The sequence below is a fragment of the Pteronotus mesoamericanus genome, unplaced genomic scaffold (genome assembly GCF_021234165.1).
Source record: "Pteronotus mesoamericanus isolate MK-2021 breed Mesoamerican mustached bat unplaced genomic scaffold, CSHL_Meso_final contig_33, whole genome shotgun sequence".
In the NCBI taxonomy this organism is placed as follows: domain Eukaryota; kingdom Metazoa; phylum Chordata; class Mammalia; order Chiroptera; family Mormoopidae; genus Pteronotus; species Pteronotus mesoamericanus.
Window position 1 is genome coordinate 5,410,862 of NW_026555135.1, and position 23,358 is coordinate 5,434,219.

Sequence of the window (23,358 nt, forward strand, 5' to 3'; positions counted from 1 at the left end):
GAAGAAAGGTTTTTTCTTCAGGACTGTTCTTATATCTATACAAAATCTCTTGCAAAAATTTACTCAAAATAGATCATGGACTTAAATGTAAAATACAAATAGAATTAAGCAAGATTTAAAAAGAATTATATACCATAACCAAGTGAAGTTTAATTCCAAGGGTGTAAAAACTGATTCAGTATTTTAAAAATTAATCAGTGTAATCCATCATATTAATAAGGCTAGAGAAGAAAAATCATACGGTCATATGAACACGAAAAACATTTGACAAAACTCAACACCCATTCATGATTAAAAACTCTCAAAAAATAGGACTAGAATGGGAGTTTCCTCATATTTGATAAAGAGGATCAACAGAAAACCAACACTAACATTATACCTAGTATTGAAAGACTGAATGCTTTCTCCCTAAGGTCAGGAACAAGGCAGGATGTCTGTTCTCATCACTCTTATTTAGCATAATGCTGAAAGTTCTAGTCAAAACAACAAAGCAAGAAAGGAATAGAAAAGGCAAACAGGTTGGAAGGGAAGAAAATATTGTTCCTGTTTACAGGTGATATGATTATCCACTTAGAAAACCGGAGGAAATTTATTTCTGGGACTGATGAGTGAGTCCAGCAAGGTCATAGGATACAAAATGAACACGCAAAAATCAATTTGTTTCTATATGCCAGCAAATGAACACATGGACATGGAAAATAAAAGTATAACTCAACTTATAATCTCTTTTAAAAATGAAACAGGTGTAAATCAAACAAAATATGTATAGACCATGTATGCTAAAAACTGTACAATGCCAGTGAGAGAGAAAAACAAACCAAAATGGAGAGACATACCATGCTCATGGATTGGAAGACTCAACGTAGTACATCTCCCCAAACTGATATTCAAGTTCAACACAATATTTATCAAAATCCTAGCAAGAATTTTTATAGATGTAAAAGCAATTATTCTAAAATGTATATGAAAAGGCAAAGAAAGTAAAATAGCTAAAACAACTTTTAAAAAAGATAAAGGGAACAATCAATCTATCAAATTTTAAAAATTATTATATAGCTATAGTACTCAAGATTATTGGCACATGTATACACACATAGAACAATGGAATAGAAAGGAAAACCTAGAAGTAGACCCACACAAATATGCCCAAGTGATTTCTGACAAAGGTGAAAAAGCAATTCAGTGGAGGAAGGGTGGCCTTTTCAACAAATGATGCTGAAGCAATTGGACATCCTGAGGGAATATAAAATGAACCTCAATCTAAGTCTCACTCATTATGCAAAAATTAATTCATTGAATCATGAACTTAAATGTACAACTATAAAGCAGTTAGAAAACAGTTGGAGGGTATCTTTGGTATCTGGGGCTAGGTAAAGAGTTCTTAGACTTGATACCAAAAGCACAACCCATAAAAGGAAAAACTTATAAATGAAACTTTATTGAAGTTTAAAATTTTTGCTCTGCAAAAAACTTTAAGAAGATAAGAAGATAAGCTACAGAGGGATAAAAATATTTGCAAACAACATATTCAACAAAGGATAGTATCTAGAACATATAATGAATTCTCAGTATTTGATTGTTTAAAAAGGGAAACAATCCAGTCAGGACCTGGGCAAAAAACATAAAGAGACATTTCAGTGAAGAGGATGTATAGATGGCAAATAAGTATACAAAAAGATGCTCAACGCGATGAGCCATTTGGGAAACACAAATTAAAATCTAAGTGAGATATTCTCACAGACTTATCAAAATGGTTATAATAAAAACAATTGTAACACACTAAATGCTGGCAACAAAGCAAAGAAAATGGGCCATTCAAAAATTGCTGGTGAGAATCTAAAATGATATCGACACTCCGAAAACCAGTTTGGCAGTTTCTTAAAAAACTAATCATGCAACTACTATATGAGTGGGGGACCCAAACAAACCCAGAATTACATTCTGGAGGGAGGGCCCCTTGTAGTACAGGCTTCCCCCACTAGGTGAGTGTTTTAGGAACCCATCTGTATTGGTGCACCAGCTGGTGTTGTTGTGAGAGGATGATTTTGGCTTTAGTGAATTTTAAAAAAAAAAATTTTTATTGTTGTTCAAGTACAGTTGTCTCCGTTTTCCCGCCACCACTTTCCCCTGCCCCTCCCACCCTCAATCCTTCCCCACTTTGGCTTTGTCCATGGGTCTTTTATACGTGTTCCTTCATGACCCTTCCCCTTCTTTCCTCCCATTATCCCCTTCCCTCCTCTCCTCTGGTTACTGTCAGTTTGTTTTTTATTTCGGTGTTGCTGGTTATATTTTACTTGTTTGTTTGTTTTGTTGATTAGGTTCCACTTATAGGTGCAATCATGTGGTATTTGTCTTTCACCGTCTGGCTTATTTCACTTAGCCTAATGCTCTCCAGTTCCATCCACGCTGTCATGAAGGGTAGTAGCTCTTTCTTTCTTTCTGCTGCATAGTATTCCAGTGTGTAAATTTTCCATAGTTTTTTGATCCACCCACTTACTATTGGGCACTGAAGTTGCTTCCAATATCTGGCTATTGTAAATTGTGTTGCTATGAACATTGAGGTGCATAGATTCTTCTGAATTGGTGTTTTGGGGTTCTTTGGGTATAATCCCAGCAATGCAATTGCTGGGTCAAAAGGCACTTCCATTTTTAGCTTTTTGAGGAAATTCCAAACTGTTTTGCACAGCGGCTGCACCAGTCTGCATTCCCACCAACAGTGTACTTACTAGAGTTCCCTTTTCTCTACAACCTTACTAGCACTTGTTGATTTGTTTATGATGGCCATTCTGACCAGTGTGAAGTGGTATCTCATAGTGGTTTTAATGTGCATCTCTCTGATGGCTAGTGATGCTGAGCATCCTTTCATATGTCTCTGGGACCTCCGTATGTCCTTCTTGCAGAAGTGTCTGTTCAGGTCCTTTGCTCATTTAATTGGATTGTCTTCCGAGAATGGAGTGGTGTGAGTTTTTTATATATTTTGGAGACCAGACCTTTGTCCAGGGTATCATTGGCAAATATATTTTCCCATACAGTTGGTTCCCTTTTCATTTTGTTGATATTTTCTTTAGCCATGCAGAAGCTTCTTATTTTGATGAAGTCTCATTTGTTTATTCTTTCCTTTATGTCCCTTGCCCCATGGGACATATTGGTGAAAATACTGCTGCATGGAATATCTGAGAGCTTCCTGCCTATGTTTTCCTCTAGGACTTTTATGGTGTCATGACTTATATTTAAGTATTTTATCCATCTGGTGTTTATTTTTGTGTACGGTGTAAGCTGGTGGTCAAATTTCATTTTTTTTTTTTTGCATGTAGCTGTCCAGATCTCCCAACAGCATTTGTTGAAGAGGATATTTTTACTCCGTTTTATGCTTCTGCCCTCTTTGTCAAATATTACTTGACCATAGAGACACGAGTTTACTTCTGGGCTCTCTATTCTGTTCCATTGATCTGTGTATCTATTCTTATGCCAGTACCAGACAGTTTCAATTACAGTGGACTTGTAATATAGTTTGATGTCACGTATTGTGATCCCTCCTACTTTGTTCTTCTTTCTCAAAATTGCTGCAGCTATTTGAGGTAGTTTACAATTCCATACAAATTTTTGAAATGCTTGTTCTATATCTGTGAAATATGTCATTGGTATTTTAATAGGGGTTGCATTGAATCTATACATTGTTTTGGGTAGTATGGATATTTTGATGATGTTAATTCTTCTAGTTCATGAACACGGTATATGCTTCCATCTATCTGTGTCTTCCTTAATCTCTTTCTTCAGTGTTGTGCAGTTTTCTGAGTATAGGTCTTTTACCTCTTTGGTTAGATTTATTCCTAAGTACTTTATTTTTCTTGTTGCTATAGCAAATGAGACTTTTCCCCTGATTTCTGATTCTGATATTTCATTATTGGTGTACAAAAATGCCTTTCATTTCTGAATGTTAACTTTGTATCCCATTGTTTTGCCAATTTAGTGAGTTTTTTTTAAGACTCTTTCAGCAAGTCTGCCCATTTCATGATGGTGATTTATGAGCACACCTGCCCATACCGCACTGGGTATTCAGCAGTTTTTGATTAAAAAGGGCATGACCCCTTCCCTATTCACTCTATCTCACCCTGACGTTTTTTTTTGTTTTCCCAGATGAAAAAAGTCTTCAGAGAGAAACATTTTGCTGATGTGGAAGAGGTGAAACCAAAAATGGCAGAAGCACTAAAGGTATCAAAATGGACAAGTTCAAAACTTGTTTTGAGCAGCGGAGAAAATGTCTCAATAGGTGTATTGCATCAAATGGGGACTGTTTTGAAGGTCATGGAAATTTAAACATGTAAGAATAAATACACAAATTTTTATAAATAAATTCCTGGGTTTTTTTGTGCCCCCTCCCACCCCGCCACCTGGTATGATCCAGCAACTGCACTCCTGGTCATTTATTCCAGAGAAATGAAGATTCATATTTATACAAAAACATGTACATGAATGTATATGTATGTTTTAATTACCCTAGCCCCAAAATGGAACAATCTACATGTCCTTAAATAGATGAATGGTTGAATAAACTATAGTACATCTTTGCTGTAGAATATATTATTATTTAGCAATAAAGAAGGGAAAAAAGCATTGACATGTGCAACCCTAAATGAATGTTCAGAGAATTACTCTGAGTGAACAAAGCCAATCCTAAAAGGTTACATGATTCCATTTATATAACATTCTTGAAATGACAAAATTTAGGAAGGGACCACAGATTAGTCATTGTCAGTGGTTAAGGAGGGGGTTGGAGTGGGACAGAAGGAGGTATGGCTATAAAAGGGCAGTATGAATGATCCTTGTAGAAATGGAAATGTTCTGGATCTTGACTGTATCAGTATCAACATCCTTGCGGTGCCATTGTAGTACAGTGTTGGAAGATGTTCCCACTGGGAGGAAACTGATAGAGAGCACATGGGTCTCTGTATTAATTTTACAACTACATGTGAATCTCAAATTATCTCAAAATAAAAAGTTTAATTTAAAAAACTAATCCACAAGAGAATTAGCATGGTCATAGATAGGAAATGTATTTAAAGAAACTCATGAGGACGAAATGAATAGTTCTCTGAGAAGAGATGTAAATATCATGGAGACAAAGGTTGTTAATAGTTGGTTAATGATTATAACCAGATACAGTTTTCCTCAATTTTTCCCACTTGGGATGGAGATGGGCTCTTAAAGAATCACATTGTGAAAATATGAACAAACTTTAGAATTCAGGCTTCTACCAGAAGGGTACAAGATGAAGTAAACTAGTAGTCACCAGTAATTCTGAACCTGACTAACTACACATCAGCTCTAGGAAATCTTGGCTGTAAAGGCCGGCCTTATTCTCTGCCTTGGGGAATAAAGGATCCTAGAGGAAAAAAAAGTAAATTAGGTGCTAGCTAGCTTCTTCTATTTTTCTGTTTAGTAGCCAGACACCAACATAGATCCCAACGAGTCTTGCTTCCTAATATAATACAGCCTTGTGAAATCCCTTTCCATTCTGAATAGCAATGGCCAACAGGATATACACAAATGACAGTGTGTGACTTCCAAGGCTAAGTCATAAAAGACAGTGCAGCCTTTTTTCTTGCTCTTTTGGATCAGTTGCCATGTTGTAAGAACACTCAAGCAGTACCAAGGAGGAGTGTACATGGGACGAACTAAGGCCTCCTGTCAGCCGTGAAAATAAGCCATTCTCAGGGCAGGTCCTTCTGCCCTAGTCAAGCCTAGACGACTACAGCTATAGACAACTATTTGACTGCAATTTTGGGAGAGACCCTGAGCTGTCTCCCAACCTAAACTGCTCCTGAATTTCTGACTCACAGAAACCAGGTGAAATAATAAATATTTATTGTGGTTTAGAGCTAGTAAGTTTTGGGAGTATTTGTAATGTCGTAATAAATAAGACATTGCATTTTCCACTTCTAGGGCTAGGTGGATGTAACCAAAAGGTGGAAAGCCTCATCTGTTTAGAAGACTAAAAGCAGATCCTAAAAAAAATAGACTAATAAGCCAACAGAAGAATCTAGAAACAGATCCGTACATACACTGTCACTAGGTTTATGAAAAAGGCGATACTGCAGTACTGTGGAAAAGAGAATTGTCTTTTCAGTAAGTGGCATTAAGTTGATTTGATAACCATAGTAAAAGAAAGATTCTTAATCCTTATTTCATGCCAGATGTGAAAACTAACTTCAAATCATTATAAACCCAAATGTGAAAGATAAAACAATAAATCATATAGTGGAAAATAAAGAAAAATATCTTCATGACTTTGGTGTAGGCAACAATCTCTTGAATTCACAAAAGATTCTAATACAAGAGAACAAGTAATCAATGTTATTACATTAAATGTGATCCCTGGTTTTCCAAAAGCATCATAAAGAAGAGGAATAGCCAAGTCAATACAGTGAGAAGAGATACTTGCAATGCATATAACCGGTGAAGGACTCATATTTAGAACATACCAAAAAAAAACAAAAACCCTCCTACAAATTAACAATAAAAAGGCAGACTACTCAATAGAAAAATGGGCAAAAGACTTCATTAGGCACTACAGAAAAGTAGGCATGCAAATGGCAATAAGCATATAAAAAGATCTTATCTCAATTAGTCATTAGGGAAATACAAATTAACAGTACTACACAACCACAAGAATGGTTATAATGAAAAAGACTGACAAAAATAAGTACTCAGAAGGATATGGAGAAACTGAATCACTCATACTCTGTTGGTAGGTGTGTAAGTTGGTATAATCATTTTGGAAAACTAAGGCAGTATCTACTAAAGCTGAGGATATATGCCAGGACCCTGCAATTCTACTCCTAGGTACATACCCCAAATAATTGTGTATATATATTTACCAAAATACATGTACAAGATATATTTATCACAACACGAACCATAATAGCCCACATCATTCCTGCCTTTCTACATTCTCTATTTCAAGTGCTTGTTACTTACAGTCTGGACTACTGTCATAGCTTCCTAACTAGTTATCCTAATTTAATATTTACAAATGCTTCCAGTTTAATCAGAGCAAAGAAAGCTCTGATAATGTTATTCCCCCAACGATTCAAAAATTTAATGGCTCCCCATCATCTGCATAGCAAAGTCCAAATTCTATGGCTTAGGTATTTTTTAAATTAAAAATTATTCTCAATATGGTAAAATAAACATAAAATTTACCATTTTAAGTGTGCAGTTCTGTGGTATTAAGCACATTCAAACTGTTGCACAGCCATCAACACCATCCTTCTCCAGAACTTTCTTATCTCCTCCAATTACAGTTTGGTAACCAGTAATCGCCAGCTCCCTTTCCCCCGCCATGCCCAGCCCCTGCAATCCACCATTCTGCTTGCTGTCTCTACAAACTTGACTACTCATATAGGTGAAATATCAGAATATTTCTTCTTTTGTGACTGTCTTATGTCATTTAGCACGATGTGGTCAATGTTAACCCATATTGTAGCATATGTCAGAATTCCATTCCCTTTTAAGGCTGAATAATATTCCACTGTATGTATGTAACACATTTTGTTTATCCATTCCATCCGCTGATGGATTCTTGGGTTCAATGGCTCAGATTTAAGGCTTTCAAAATCTAGTTTGAACTTATCTTTCCATTTTATCTATACTCCTATATATATTTACATTTATATATATATAGTTAAACCAAGCTGTTGCTATTCAAACCAGGTAGAATTTTCACTATTTCTTAAACATGCCTGGTGCTCGTCCTCCTCTACACACTCAATTTCCCTCTCTCTGAAAAGCCTCCCAATCTTCCTTCCCTTCTAAATTCTCTATAGTTTTGCTTATACTTGAATACTCTGGTGTCACGTCATCAGTTCTGATCATTCTTCACTCAGTGTGCCACCATCTAGTGCTCTCTCAGAACATAGCCCTTTGTCTTTCCCAGAACCTTATACACGGCCTTCCTTCTGTATAAGTACTCTTATTTATTGAACTAAGTAAATGAGCCAAATCTTGTTAAAATACAAGTATACTTATATTTAAATAAGATGAGGATCTTGACACTATTTTTCCTAGTTTCAATAACGAACTACATTTATTGATGTTAAAATGTCACATAGACAAGCTGAAGAAGGAAAAAGGATACCAGTTTTTGCCTAGTTTCTGGTATAATCCAGCCAGGCAGAAGAAACTCAATTAATTCAGATCAACAAAAACTCAAGCCAGGGGGAACAAATGCAGAGAAATAAGGGGAGCAGAATGAGATAGATGATGCAGAGTGTGGTGAGAAAAGCTTGACATTAGAGTGAAAAGACTGAATTATACTTCCAGTTCTCACTCTATACACTTGGACAAATTCCTTAAGTCTTAGTAACCAAATACATACCATATTTTGCTGTGTGTAATGTGCACTTTTTTGCCCAAATTTTTGTGCAAAAAGTACAGATGCACATTACACATGGGTATAATGATCACAGACCATGGGTATAATAATCCCATGTATAATTCGCACAAAAATGTGGGTGTGCATTATACACATCAAAAATATGGTAAAAGGGGGAAAATACAAAACAAATAGTATTGCTTTGAGAATTAAGGACAACTAGTAAATGTGAGAGCACCTGGGACTAAAGTCTGCATGACAGGTGCCAGGACTACAGCTGCCCAACGACATCTAGAGACCATATAATTGGCAGAAGAGTTATTGTTATAAAAGATTCCCGGTTTTCCAATTCAGTGTTCTTTCTATTATATCATCACTAAGGAGGCTTTATTTTGTCTTTTTTATTGCCCCAAACCACACATCAGCACTCCTCTGAGTTCCACCTCTTTTGGATAATGGTGTCACTATTTGTTCAAGCTCTCAGACTCAAAGTCATCAACTCCCATACTCCCATTCAACTCCTCCTGCTACTTCACTGCCCCTGCCAAATCAATGAGCTCCTTCTGTAGTATGCCATAAAACAAGCACAAATTCTGCTAAGTGCTGTGAAGGATAAAGAAAAGAGGCAAGACGCAACTGTTCCTTTCAAGTAACTTATAACATCTCTGCTGCATGTATCCCTAGAAGAAAAGGCAGCTCTTCAGAAGAACCATAAAAAGAGACACAGTATGCTCTTAGACCACTGACACAGGGAATTCAAACTTTCGGCAGGGTGCGGGGTGGGGGGTGCAGGAAGAGGGACAGAGAGAAATACAAATGATTATGAATAATGAAGAAGGTAGGGTTTGATATATGGTTTTGGGAAGGAAGGAGAAAAAAAACCCTTTCACAGGGAGCACACAGCATATGGAAAAATATAAGACCTGTTCAAAAACCTCACAGACATAGACAGCAGTATGGCGGTTACCAGAGGAAAGAGGAGTGGGGGTGAGGTAGAAGAGATAAAAGGGGTCAAACATATGGTGACATAAGGAGACTTGACTTTGGGTGGTGAACACAATACAATATGCAGATGATGTATTACAGGACTGTACACTTGAAACCTGTATACTTTTATTAACTAATATCACCACAATAAAATTAATTTACAAAAGACAGATTCGGAGAATGTGGAATAGTTTCTTTCTAATGTGGAAAAGGAGGAAAAGAAGAGGCTGGTCGTCCTGGAAAGCCTTGGAGGCCATCTGAAGAGGTGTTAAATCTTTCCTTTATTGGTAGTGCGGAGCCATTGAAGAGTACAGATCAGCAGAGAAATTATAACACTTGCTGTCTTAATTGGCAGAATGAGGGAGACCATCCAGAGAAAGGAAAAATAAGAGGCAGGAAAACTATTTAACAAGCTGTTGCAATAGACTGCAACAGTGAGAGAAGACGGCAAGGAGACAGGAAAGATAACACAAGTCACTTTACTCAACAATGGGGATTAAAGAAGTAAGTATATGGCACAGGGGCCAACTCTTAAATTTAGAACCTCCCATTTGTGTCTATGATTAAGAGAATGCCACCACCTTCTCTGATGAAATAGGAGTGACTATTTTCCTTTTGTACCCAAATCCAGTCAAAAACAATCCATTTCACAAGCACCCAGACCACAGGATGCGCCATGGGTACATATGGCCCGGAAGTTGCATCATACCTAGTTGTTGAGCCAAGAGTGCTTGTCCCACATGAACCTGTTTCTGTTGTTTGGTCTTCAGGTGTGCCCTAATTTAATTTTACATTGGAGAGCTGATCACTCAGGAGTGCTGTGTTCGGTTCTGTGGTGATAAAGGCTCTTGAAATCCTTTGGCACCAGAATGCAGCAAGCTTCTGCCTGGAGTCATGCTGTAGTGTTCTAAGATATAAGAGGCTGGCACAAAGAAGGGCAATTTGATTTATCTTGAGTGATTCCACATACTAAAGTTGAACTAGTGCCAGCAGGGCATGCTACAGACAAGCAGATTTTGGTTCAGTATAAGAAAAATTTTCCAAAAAGAGTGGTCTAAAGTCAGTGCCTTGGAAACTGAAGTACTATACTCATCACTGGAGATAACCTAGGCCAGGATCAGCAAGTTTCTCTGCAAAGGTGAAAGAGTAAATATTTTAGGTTTTGTTGGCCATATAAACTGCCACAACTATCCAAATCCAGAGTGGCATGGAAGAAGCCACAGATGATTTGTAAGCAAATGAGAGTGGCTATGTTCCAATAAAACTATTTAGAAAAAGAGGTGATTGGTAAAATTTGCCTGCTGACCCCTGGCCTAGGCTAGGGGTGGGGAGGGAGATTGAAGATGGGGCTTAAGCCGTGGGTTAGTAGACAGACAAAAAAATAAAGTCTCTTCCAACCTTGAAAGCCTTATGTATTTTTAACCAAGAAAACTGGATATGGTAATACCTCATTTAATCAGATTTCTCACATTATTGGAACAGAGGGATGTGTTTTACTGAATAACCAAGTATTAACTAGAACCTTCTCCTAGTTTGAGCCTTGACAGTTGAAAATATTTCTAAGACTCCAGAATCTCCTGCCCTGCCTTAGGTATTATACCAAAGATAACAGAACTTTAATGACTAAGAACTTCTCAGCCTCAAATCATCTTTACAGATACCAAATCTCACATGCCTTGTGGCCAAAATTGTAGAAGCATCAAGACATTTCTTGGAAGAGGGTTTTGTGTAACTCCTAGAAATGGGCGTGTCTTTTTAACTTCCCTCTTTCTGATAAAAACTGCCAACAAACCAAGAGAATTCTGTCAAGTGAGGATTATAGCTAGTTAATCGGAACTAACTAAGCTTACTAGATGATATCAGTAAACTTAATTTATTAATCAGGGATATTAAAAAAATACTTGCACGTTTAGGACCTCTTTTGCTTTATACAAAAAGAACTCACCTATAAAATACATATACTCACACTCACCTATCTCTTAGTGAAACTCCCAGGTGGTGATGTGGTTCGACTTCCCGCTCAAACAATCACAAAGACATAAAATTTGATCTTATTTTTGTAACTGTATCCTCATACATTGCAGCATGAAGTACACTGGCCAATTTTATGTCCCCAACAGTTAAGAGCAAACAATAAGAGAATCCAGTGTGTCCTGTAAGAGTCGCACATTTCTGGAGGAACACTTCCTGAGAAAGGGCTTCTTGCTATCCTTCCTCTAGGAATCCTTCGATTACTCTGGACCATAGTGATTTTGTACTCTGAGGGAGGCAAGAGAATGGCACTTGCTCAGCTCCCGCTGCATGCCCTGTGCTTCCTACCCACTAACACATTTAATCCTCAAACCAATGATGCAGGGCAAATACAACCCCCTTTTTACAGATGAGAAAAATGAGGTTCATTGAGGGTAAACGATTTGCAGAGATCATAGCCCTAGATCTTCTGGTCCAGTGGGTCAGAGCCAGGGTCCAGAAAGAACTTGAGGAGAAGCTAATACAGATGGACTATTGACCACACTCTGAAAAATACTGGACACAAAGTTTACAAAAGGTCAAATTTACCATAAGCTGGTGGTGGCGATAGAGGAGTAAGAATCTAGGCCTCAACTCCTACTCCACAATCATTTTCACTTCTCAAATCCAAAGCCCCTAAGAGAGGGCAGCATAATCATAAGCTCGTGACTCACTTATATGAGTAATGAAGTTCCTCTTTGACTTTAGTGAATCTTACTTGTTCCTAGGACACAAGACTGCTATATTTTGAAGTCAGGGTTTTTTTATCTCCAGAATTTAGCACAGTGCTTGATCCATGTTATGTACTATTTATATAAGTCAATGACAAGTATTCCAAAAGAACAAAAGTAAAGGGTATTTGCTTCTCTTTTGGTAAAAACAAACAAAACCTCTCAGATGACCTGCTAACGTTACATCTCCAGGATTCCTGACCATCTTTGTCCTGTGTAAAATGGTACAGAGACACCATAATCACAAAAGATCACCAGGAGAAGCTCGTGCCTTTTATGTGACATGGGAGCCTAGATTAAGCCAATTACTGCATTTTGCCCAGCGACTGGTTCAGCGATGGGCAGGTGATCCAAGCCAGCTCAGTCATTCGGATTCCATTCTAGGACTTTTGTTTGTGTTACTCAGAGTAGGCTCTTTTTCTCACTGGGCAGCAGACAGTAGTGACACAAGCCGGAGGTTGCAGGGACCGCTATGCGGCATGTGAGAGCAGCTAACCCAGAGAGAGCAGAGGTAAAAAGATGATCCTGGTGAAATGTGAGTCCTCAAACAAGTTGATCCTAAAGCCAGGTTTACCCCTTGCTGGCTGAGCCGACTCAAACTCTTTTTTCACTTAAGGCAATTTAGGCCACTATCTCATCCATGCAGGGTTTAAGCATGTGTCCTATACTGAGACCCAGGACCGGTTTGTTTCCACAAGAGTAACTACTGCGTCCTTTCCAGGGGCTCTTGTCACGTTCGTTATTCAATCTGCTCTGTTTCCTTCACTTTCAATTTCTTTTCCATTACTATCTACTGCCCCCTTCTTCCTCCTCCTAATTACTTAATCAACCTTTACCAAACCTATTCAGTGCCAGGTCCTTCACGACCTCATGATCCATGGAAAGGACAGTCAGGCACAGCACACGGGTAGCTCAGCACACTGAGGTGATGGCTGTAACAATGGTATGAACAGAGACCACCCTGCCTGGGAGAAGTCGGGGATGCCGCATAGCACAGGCGGCCCTTGGACTGGGTTCTGGATGAGAGGAGCCAAACTAGCGAATACTGAAGCACTTCTTGTAGGAGAAACACAGGCTTGGGTTGTTGCAAGCCTCTGGTCACATTATTTTTTTGCCAACCAGTCAATATAGAACCTTGTTTTACATTTTTTTCTGTGTAAAGACACCTTATTTAATATGTTTAATATATTGTTGATTCATTAACATTGAACTTGCGGCCAACAGCACTATAACTGAAGTCTGAATGAAGTTTCTCTGACACATGTATTGATATTTTCTCCAGAAAGCACAACACGATTTTCTTACATTTCGAACACTGGAGAGAACTTCAGTGCTATGCTCAGGGCCCATGTTAAACAGCAAAATCACCATGAAAAGCACAGTAAGTGTGAAAAGCATGGCATTAAACAGACAAAGGACACTATTACAGTGTGAAAGCTGAAACAAGAAGGCAGAGTGTGGCTTTGTTGTACCTCAGCTGGGAACATGCATGAGGGGGTTACTCCAATTTTCACTGCTCTGCACATGTACATGTCTGTGACCGGGATGACAGAGCACTGTGAATACTGATTTGGGGGTTACAAATAAATTTTAGCAAGTAGATGAATTAAAAAAAAATGGAATCTGTGAATAGGAGTATTGACGATGTAAGGAAAAGCTTGGTATGTTAAAATAATAAAGCTTAGTTTGGTGAAGTCAAAGAGAGGATGGAAAACTGTGGAAAGGAAATCACTGAAAGGGAGGCTGGAAGAGTGTGCTGAGGCTATTTTAGGAAGGGCTTCACATCCTGGGTTTTATGCATTTTCTGTAGATCAATGGTTCTTAATTATTAATGTAAAATGACAAATTACACAATTGCCCCATAGAACAAGAATATACTTTTCAGTATTTATTAAGAAAAGTTACTATGGATTAACTCAATTACTTTATTATTCACATTATCTGCATTTTTAAAGTGTAAATACATGTAAAGCACTTATTCATTGTATAAGCAGTGCTTGTGCGTGTGAGTTTCAAGGACCCAGTCCAGCATGTGGGAACCACTGCCATGCACCTTAGCGAGCGGCCCAGGCGGAGGGAGCAGCGTGTGCCAAGGCCCTGAGAAGGAAGAGACCTTGGCTCACGGGAGGACCTGACAGGAGGCCAGTGGCTGGAGCAGGGTGAGCAAAGTGGAACGTAGCACAAGGGAAAAGCAGGGACAGGTCATAATGGAGCCTTGAAGGCCATTTTAAGACTTTAAACAGAACAAAATCCCTCAATAGGAGCATAATTAAATAAATTGATATGTCAGCAGTTGAAGAAACAAGCTCGAGAACAATGTAGTAGGCTCCTATTTATATTAAAATCCCTGTATATTTTTGGACACATACACAGTTGACCCTTCAGCAGCACAGGTTTGAACTGAGCAGGTCCACTTATGTGCAGACTTTTTTCCATAAATATACAGTTGGCCCTTTTTATCCCTGGGTTTCATGTCCATGGATTTAACCAACCAAAACAGGATTTTTAAACCACGGTTGGGAATCCATGGATGTGGAGGGCTGAATATATGCACTGTTTTATGCCATTTTATATAGGGGACTTGAGCATCCTTGGATTTTGGTATCCATGGGGGACCTGGAGTCCCCTGCAGATACCAAGGGAGGACTGTAATTTTCAGGTAGTCAAGTTATATATGGACATTCCACTGTGCAAGGAAGGGGGTGGGGTGGGGAGGGGAGATTGGTGCTCCTAACCCCAGCTGTTCAAGGGTCAGCTGTATAGGCACACCACCACATAAATACACATATGCATTTATATAGTATGTATGTATGTATACACACGTGTGCACATGCACACACCCACACACACATTTTACAAATGCTCAGAAAAGCATTCTAAACTATTACCGACGGCTCCCTGTGGAGGGGAGTGGGTATACAGAGAAATGACATACGGAGACTTTTCTTTCACACTTTAATCCATTACTTTTGTATTTTTAAATAAGTAGGACATCAGACCACTGAACGGTTTTACATTTTTCCATATAACAGATCATTGTTAAAGATCATTCTGGCTTGTGTCCAATGAAGAACATGAGTAGGGAGCCCAGATAGACAGCTGTCCAAGAAATAATGGTGATTAGGACCAGGAGAGTGGCAAAGGATATATATATATATATATAGATATATATATATATATATATATATATATCTCCAAGATATATTTCAGAGACCGTTATAACTGACCTTGGTGATGGACTGAATATGGGGGATATGGGAAAAGGAAGGAGGACTCCCAAGATTTCTCACCTGAGTAAGAAGGTAGGCTGTGTTAAGACTTATGGTGGGGAAGAGAACCACAGCCACATCTCTGACAAGTCTATCACAGTGCACTCCACCCAGTCGTTGCCTTGACTGCGTCAAGAACAAAGGGGTAAAATAAATTTGTCATGTGTGAGACGGGGAGGGTCAGTCTGGGAGACCAAAGAGCCTCATCAGTGATCACACTGACTGAGTTCTAGCAGATTGATTCCCTGAAGACCAGGTTGATCTTTCTGCAGAGGACTCAGGCAAACAATTAGTGGAATTACCTTCTCCCATTGACAAAAAAACAAATGAGCTGTTGCCAACCCTTTGCATGTCCATGAATCCTCTGAGTTGTATTAAAGCACTGAATTAAGCAAAGGTTACCATGAATAGAGTGAAACTCTTTCCTCTAGGACAGCAATTTTCAATTTTTTTCATCTCATGGCACACATAAATCAATTACTAAAATTCTGTGGCACAGCAGTAAATGTTTTTTGCCGATCTGATACAGAAAATAGGTATAATTTAGATTCACTCATACTGGATGGCTGTTGCTGCATTAACTGTTGTCATATTGTTATTTGGCAATGTAAGGGAAAAGAGGATAGTGCCCCTGACTAAATAAATAGTTAGGTATTGCACATTCTAAAAATTCTCACAGCAACCTGCTGTGCCTGCCCCATCACACTGATGAAAAATCACTGCTCTAGGACAAAGGAGACTTCTCTCATCAGCTGCCTCAACCCCAAGTAATGAGAGAAGACTCAGGGCTTGGCGTCCCTAAAGCCCTGATTTCAGACTTTCTTAAACACACATGATTGTGTGATTTTCTTGCTTCAACAGAGGCATTTAAAACTTTAGTGTACATAAGAGTCACTGAGACAACTGTTCTAATGCAGGTATTCCCAGGTCCCGGGGAACCTCTATAGAGATTCAGACTCAGTAGGTCTGGAGCGGGGTTCAGGGATACAGACCCTGAATGACTCTACTACGGAACATCCAAGAATCCCATTTTGAGAAACACTGCATTCTACTGTTAACGATAGCTGATAAAAATGTGGCTACAATTTATTGAGCTGCACTGGAGGAATAAGTGATTCATAAAGACCTAGGACATTCATAAATGTCCAGCTCTGTCACTAGTCAGTAAGTTGGGCACGTGAACCTTGGAAAGGGGGTTGGGGGAGAATGCTTTCTGCTCTGGGCCATGGTTTCCTCATTTATAAAGTACAAGTGTTGAATTTGTGGGTTAACCTTCAATTTCTGACATTTTAGGACACAGAAAAAGACAAAGAGTTGAAAATGTCAGGTAGGGCTTCTTGCCCCTCTGTATAATACTGACTCTCCCCAAGGTACTTAGGTTGTGAATCTAAATGAACATAAACACAAAATCTAGTGATTTCTGGAATTTGCTGGTCATGAGCAAATATTGTAAAAAACTACTTGTAAGACATGGGGCCCTTTCGGAACCTGGCTTCTCTTCCCTAATCACACCACTCAATAAAAATGCAGGGAAGTAATTCCAAGGATGGAAGGAGAAACTGAACCTAATTTTGAAGATTAACTCTGATGCTCAAATAAATGCCCTCCCTGTCTCTTGGGAGCCCAGATTATATCAGTCCAGGTGCTTGAAGTGTTCATATCTAAAAAACATTCCCATATAGAGGCAATTCCATTGCCACTATATCATTTATTTAAAAGGGTTTTGTTTAATTTATTAGAAGTCAGTATGCAGCATTAGAAGAATGATCTTTGGGCTAATGCCTCGGGTTTTTTTTCCTTTTTTTTTTTTTTTTTTTAAGAGATAACAGTACAGGGGTATAATTTATGTACAATTAAATTCATCCATTTTAAGATTTTAGGTTGATGGGTTTTGACAAATGTACATACCATATAACCACCACTACAATCAAGGTAGAATGCTTCCAACAACCCAAAGTGCTCCCTTGTGCCATTTCCAGATGGTTCTCCACTCCCCACCTTGTCCCCAGGCAACTACTGATCTTCTTTCTATCACTATCAATTAGATTTGTCTTTTCCGTCAAAGAAATGGAATCATATCAAAGTTTTATTATTCATCCATATTACTACAAGGATCATCAGTTGTTTTAAATTGCTGATAGGATACCATTTTGCGGAGGTAACATAATTTGGTTATCCAGTCACCTACAGATGGACAATTACGGTGTTCCCAGTTTGGAACTATTATGAATAAAACAGCCATGAACATTCATGTATGTGTATTTTTGTGAACATGTTTTCATTTTTCTTAGGTATATACCTAGAAGTGGAAGGGCTGGGTCACATGATAAATATATGCTTAATTTAATAAAAAAAAATTGTCAAACTATTTTCCAAAGTGGTTGTCCTTTTTTGCATTCCCACCAGCAATGTATGAGAATTCCTGTCTCTCAAACACATAGCAATCATAGCCAATCTAGTGGGTGTGCAGTGGTATTGTTATTGAACTCTGGGGGATCGCTGCTTGGGATGTACCAATTATGATGTGGTTGTTGTTAGGTAGTTTTATTTACTTGCAGCAAGTAAAGGAGACAGGGGAGTCACATCCAAAGCTCTGGCTAATAACACATTGTTTTTTTCTTTGTAGTTGTAATTACACTTATCCATTGGGGGACCTGTCAAGCTCACCCTGTTTACAGTTGCATCTGTGAAATACTGTGCTACATTTTAACATTGAGCAAGAATAGCATTTAGTAAGAACTGTCCAGATCTTGAGGCCCTTGTCCTATCTGACAGTATCTCACCATATTTTTAATTTGCATTTCCCTGATGACTAATAATGTTGAGCAACTTTCAGTGTGCTTATTGGTCCTTTATTTTCTTTTGTGATGTATCTACTCAGATCTTTTGATCATTTTTAATTGAGCATTTAAAAAAATTTGTTTCATTATTGAGTAGGAAGAATTCTTTATACATATATTCTGGATAAAGTCCTTTGTCGGATATAAGAATTGAGAATATTTTATCCTAGTCTGTGGTTTGTTCTTTCATTTTTTAAATGATACCTTTTAAGAACAAATGTCTTTAAATTTGATGAAATCCAGTTTATCATTTTTAAAATAGCTCATGCTTTTTGTGTCCTATATTTCTTTTCTAAAAAACTCTACCTATTCCAAGGTCAAAAAGATGTTCTGTGCTGTTTTTGTCTAGAAGTTTTACAAGTTGAATTTTTACGTTTGGTCTATAATCCATTTTGGTGAAGAGTATGAAGCAAGGAGCATGGTCCATGTTTTCCGTATAGATATCCAGCTGTTCCAGCAGTGTTTGTTGAAAAGAAATAGCCTTTCCTTGTTAAATACTTAGACATTTGTTGAAAGTCAGTGACTGTACAGATATATATTTCTGGAGTTTCTATTATGTTCAGTTGATCTCTCTATACTTTTATGCCAGTACCACACTGTCTTCATTATTGCAGTTTTATAATAAGTCTTGAAATCGGATAATGTGAGTCTTCCAACTTATTTTTCTTTTTCAAAATTGTTTTGGCTATTCTAGTTCCTCTGCATTTTCATAAAAATTTTATGAAATCAGCTCGTCAATTTTTACCAAAAAAGAAGTGCAGGAATTTTTATTTGGATTGCACTGCATCTAGAGATCAATTTGGATTCAAATGACATGGTATCATTTCTTCTTTAAATATTTGCTAGCATTTACCAGAGAGAAGCCATCAGATTTGAAATTCTCTCTGTGAGGGGGTTTAAATTAGAATTCAATGTATTTAATAGATATAGGGCTATTTGGATTTTTACCTTCCTTCTGTGTCAGCTTTGATAATATGTTGAGCCTGTGAGAATATAGGTTCATGATATTCAAAGGAATAATGGGTACTAAGGTTTTTTAAATACAGAATAAAGTTGAAAATGGGAATTGCTTTGTATTTTCATTGATTTTAGCAAGAAAGGGAGTCAATATATTGAATATTTACTTTCCCCTATTAAGCAATATATGTGATATAAAGTACAGATGTATACCTGTTTCTATCCACATAAGCAGAGAAAGAATCAACACAGGGAGCTACGAGTAAGTGAGAAGCACAGGAAGAAAGTAGAAATTAAACAAAGATAAGGTAGTCCTGAGCAGCACTGGTGGTCACACATAACAGCTAACAAAAGACGGGGGGATTCCACAGTCAAAAAGCACAGGTGGTCATGTACATTGACTAAGTAGAATAAGTTCAACAGTGTGCTCCCAGATAATGTTTCAGTTGACAGAGGGGGAGTGACTTCATGAACTCCTATTCTCTCGTTTTGTAGCAGTGGTTCTCAAACTTTAGTATGCATCAGAATTACCCAGAGGACACATTAAAATGCAGATTGCTTGGTCCCATCCCTAGAGTTGCTGATTTAGAAGGTCTGATGTGGGGGTTGATTTCTAATAATGTTCTAGAAGATGGTGATGCTGTTGGTCCTGGAATCACACTTTGAGAACCACTGCGGGACATGCATCACTAATTATAATGACATTATTGAGGCATAAGTTCTAAAAAAGGGTGACACTCAGTCCTCATAATGATTGGACAGTGTTTTATAACCCTGGCTAAATAAGAGACTAAAAAATTCTTCAATTCAAGGTAAGAAGCTAGATTATAATTAAAACCTATGTGAAAGGCATGAACTAAAAGTCAAGTTAGCGTAACTGTTCATCCAGAAAAAGGAAGCTCAGTCTCAGAACCACCTTGAGTTTAGTACCTATGTTTTCTTCTATGTAACTGATTGTTTCAGGTCTTATAAACTTCATTCTTTAAACCAGGGGTCCCTGACTCTGGGCTGTGGACCAGTACCCATCTGTGGCCTGTTAGGAACTGGGCCGCCCAGCAGGAGGTGAGCAAAGCTTTGTTCTCATTACCACCGGAGCTCCACCTCCTTTGTCCCCCCAGCCCACCCATCCATGGAAAAATTGTCTTACACAAACCAGTCCCTGGTGATGCCAAAAAGGTTGGGGACCGCTGCTTTAAAGTATACAATTCAGTATACTTTAATGTAGGCCTTTAATGTAGTTACAAGGTTGTGCAACCATCATCACTGCTTAATTCCAGAATATTTTCACCACCCAAAAGGAAACCTCATACTCATTAACAGTCACTCCCCATTCCCTCTGGAGTTGCCCCTGCTCCCAGTCCTCGCGCAATTTTATGAGAAGAAAATCTTGTGGTTGAAACCTGTCTTGACAGAGTAACAATGGCATTCAACTGGTCTCAGCAGCCCAGTCCCCAAGGAGATATTATTTCAGAACCTTAATTTGTGTCTCCACAAAGATGGGAACTCTGGACAAGCTGAAAACTTCTTTTTTTTCCCCAAGATGTAGAGGGGTACATCCCCATTCCTAGTTCCAACGAGAATAGGAGCTGACGTTGAAAGGGATCAAGGGAGCAGAGAGGGAGCAGGTTATAGTGGCTTTCACCAGTGGCAGTACTGCTCACCCTCTGAGGTCTGGAAATGTCGGGGGAGGGGGATGGGGGGGGTAGGTTGTCACACTGATTGCGGAGCACCACAGGCATTAGAGAGCAGGGGACAGAAATATTAACCTCACACAATGCATGCGACAATCCTGAGTAACAAAGAATTACCCCACTCGAAATTTCAGTAGGGTCCTCTTTCCTCTGAGAATCAATAGAGGCAGAATTCCTATTATTTCTTCATGTACAAAAACCAAAATGGAGAGTTATGATCTGTAAATGGGAACCAGGCCCAGGCCAAGACTGTGTGGTTAAGAATAGCTTTAAATTCTTAAAAAAAAAAAAAAAAAAAAAAAAAAAAAAAAGAACAGATTTGAATTAGCTGACGGTGGGAAGACAGCATTAATAGAAATCCAGATATTAATAGTGATGAGTTTCAATTAGCCGAGGGGGACCTTGGCCCAGAGCTTGTAGCGTCCAGCCATCACTGTTCTCTTGAGTCTGTGTCGTGAGTTAGAGCTGCGGCTTTAGGTATGGGAGAGGGCAAAAGCTGTACTCAATGGTACAAACCACCGCAAGGTGGACCCGCAGGGGTACACTCTACAGTTCTGCAGTTAGGAAGGCCCAATAGGAAGCTCTACACAGGGGAAAAGATTGATTTGTTTCTCCCCTAAAACTATTTCTCGCTACACTGATTTGGTATGAAATTCTGCCATTGGTCACCCCTTTGATTTCAACATCAAAGGACCCCCTAAAAATTGGCATTTTGCTTCCAAACGTCTATTATGTGTGAAGCTCTGGGAGGCATAAGCAGTGGTATGAGCCAGTCCTTAGATGAAAAGAGCTTCCATTCTAGTGGTAAAGTTAAAACATGAGCACAACTAAATAAAATACGCATTTGCCTGTATAACATATCACAACAGCGATCATTTAATAGCTGGGAGTAAGTTTTGCTACTTATGAACTGCATGGACTTGGGATCTTTCATACCACCTAAGCTTCAGTTTCTTCATCTATAAAATGAAGATGATTATCCTGACAGGGTTGTTGTGAGACTCAGGAGTGAAAGGTTTTTTTAAAAAATTTCTCTAAATAAAGAATATAAACTTTATACACAAGTACATAAGCTTTACTATGAAGTTTTATTAGAGTATAGAAGTGGGAGATTCCATATAAGTGGAATTACATATTTGATATGAGAATAATTTTTAACAAAGTAGGAAGCATTTGAACTAGGCTTCCAACACATGATTAGGATAGTATTGGGTTGGCCAAAAAGTCTGTTATGTTTTTTCCATAAAACAAAAGATGTATTTTTCATTTTGACCATTAACTTTATTGATTTGGATATTCTGAGTATTTCGGCTATCACCTACTATTGGCTTCTAGTAGGTAGAGGCCAGGCATGCTACTAAATATCTTTCAATGTGGAAAACAGCCCCACAGCAAGGAATTACTTGGCCAAAATGTCAGTAGCACAAGAAACTTTGCAGATCACTTTTGACATGTTCGATCAGTCACAGCACCTTCTCCATTCTTCTCCATATACTGCACTTTTTTTTTTGTTTCAGCTGCATTTTTACTTTTCTTGAAATAATAAAGTATAATATGCCACAAATGTTGTGTATCTTCTTCTATCTTCAATATTAAAATGGCTGCACAAAAATTCACCAATTTTGATAAGTTTTTAAAATTGCACGCTGGTATGACAGCTGTCACAATACAATTTAACAAAGTCGCTTGAAATGAAGTTATAGACAACTAAGTGCTACTAGAGCCACCGTACAGAAAAAACATAATGAACTTTTTGGCTGACCCAATAAATATGACCACCAAACACAGCAATTTATTCAATAAATCCACTGAGCTATTGCTTTAGGCCAGGCAGTGGGTGTTAATGACTCACTACTGCTTATTATATTGCTTTTTATATTATCTCAATGCACTTGTTTATTCACTACTTCTTTCCACAAATGCCTAAAATGCAATTAGCTTACCAGAGCAGCTAGACACCAAGGATGACTGAGGCATCTGGACTCAGGGACAGGGGGCAATGAGACAGGGGATGGTGGGCCCTGAGAGAGGTACCTACTAGCAGCTCCTTTGGCCCAGATCATGACAAGGCCAAACACCTGAGACCCTGATGAGGGCTGGAAGACACAAAGAAAGAGGCACAGGAGAGCTGTACTGACACAATTTTCTCTAATAAACAATGCTGTCCAGTGCTAGATCCGTTGACAGAAATCAGCTTCATGCCTTCTTACAAACGACTGAGAATACCGACTTCCCTTAGCTATGTCACAAGGAAGATCATTATACAAGATGCCATGAACCAAATGAATGCCATAATCAACTGAATGCCCCCTAATGTTTACTGGAAGCTCTGAGCCAGCCTGTTCTTTGGGGGCACGGGGCAGGGGGGCGGGAAGAAGGATGGAGAGGAGGAGAAGGAGGAGAAAACACAGATTATTTCCCTGTAAATCTTCAAAAAGAAAGTATGAGGAAAGTAAGAGAGATTATTTTGAAGTTTCTCCATGCTGTGCGGTATTCACT

The 23,358-nt window shown here is 38.5% G+C and overlaps 1 protein-coding gene across 2 annotated transcripts in view; it reads right to left on the reverse strand.

Annotated features, from left to right (window-relative positions):
* Nucleotides 1-23,358, reverse strand: part of GAB2 (GRB2 associated binding protein 2) — a 167,882-nt gene that overhangs the window by 51,622 nt on the left and 92,902 nt on the right. The window lies entirely within an intron of this gene.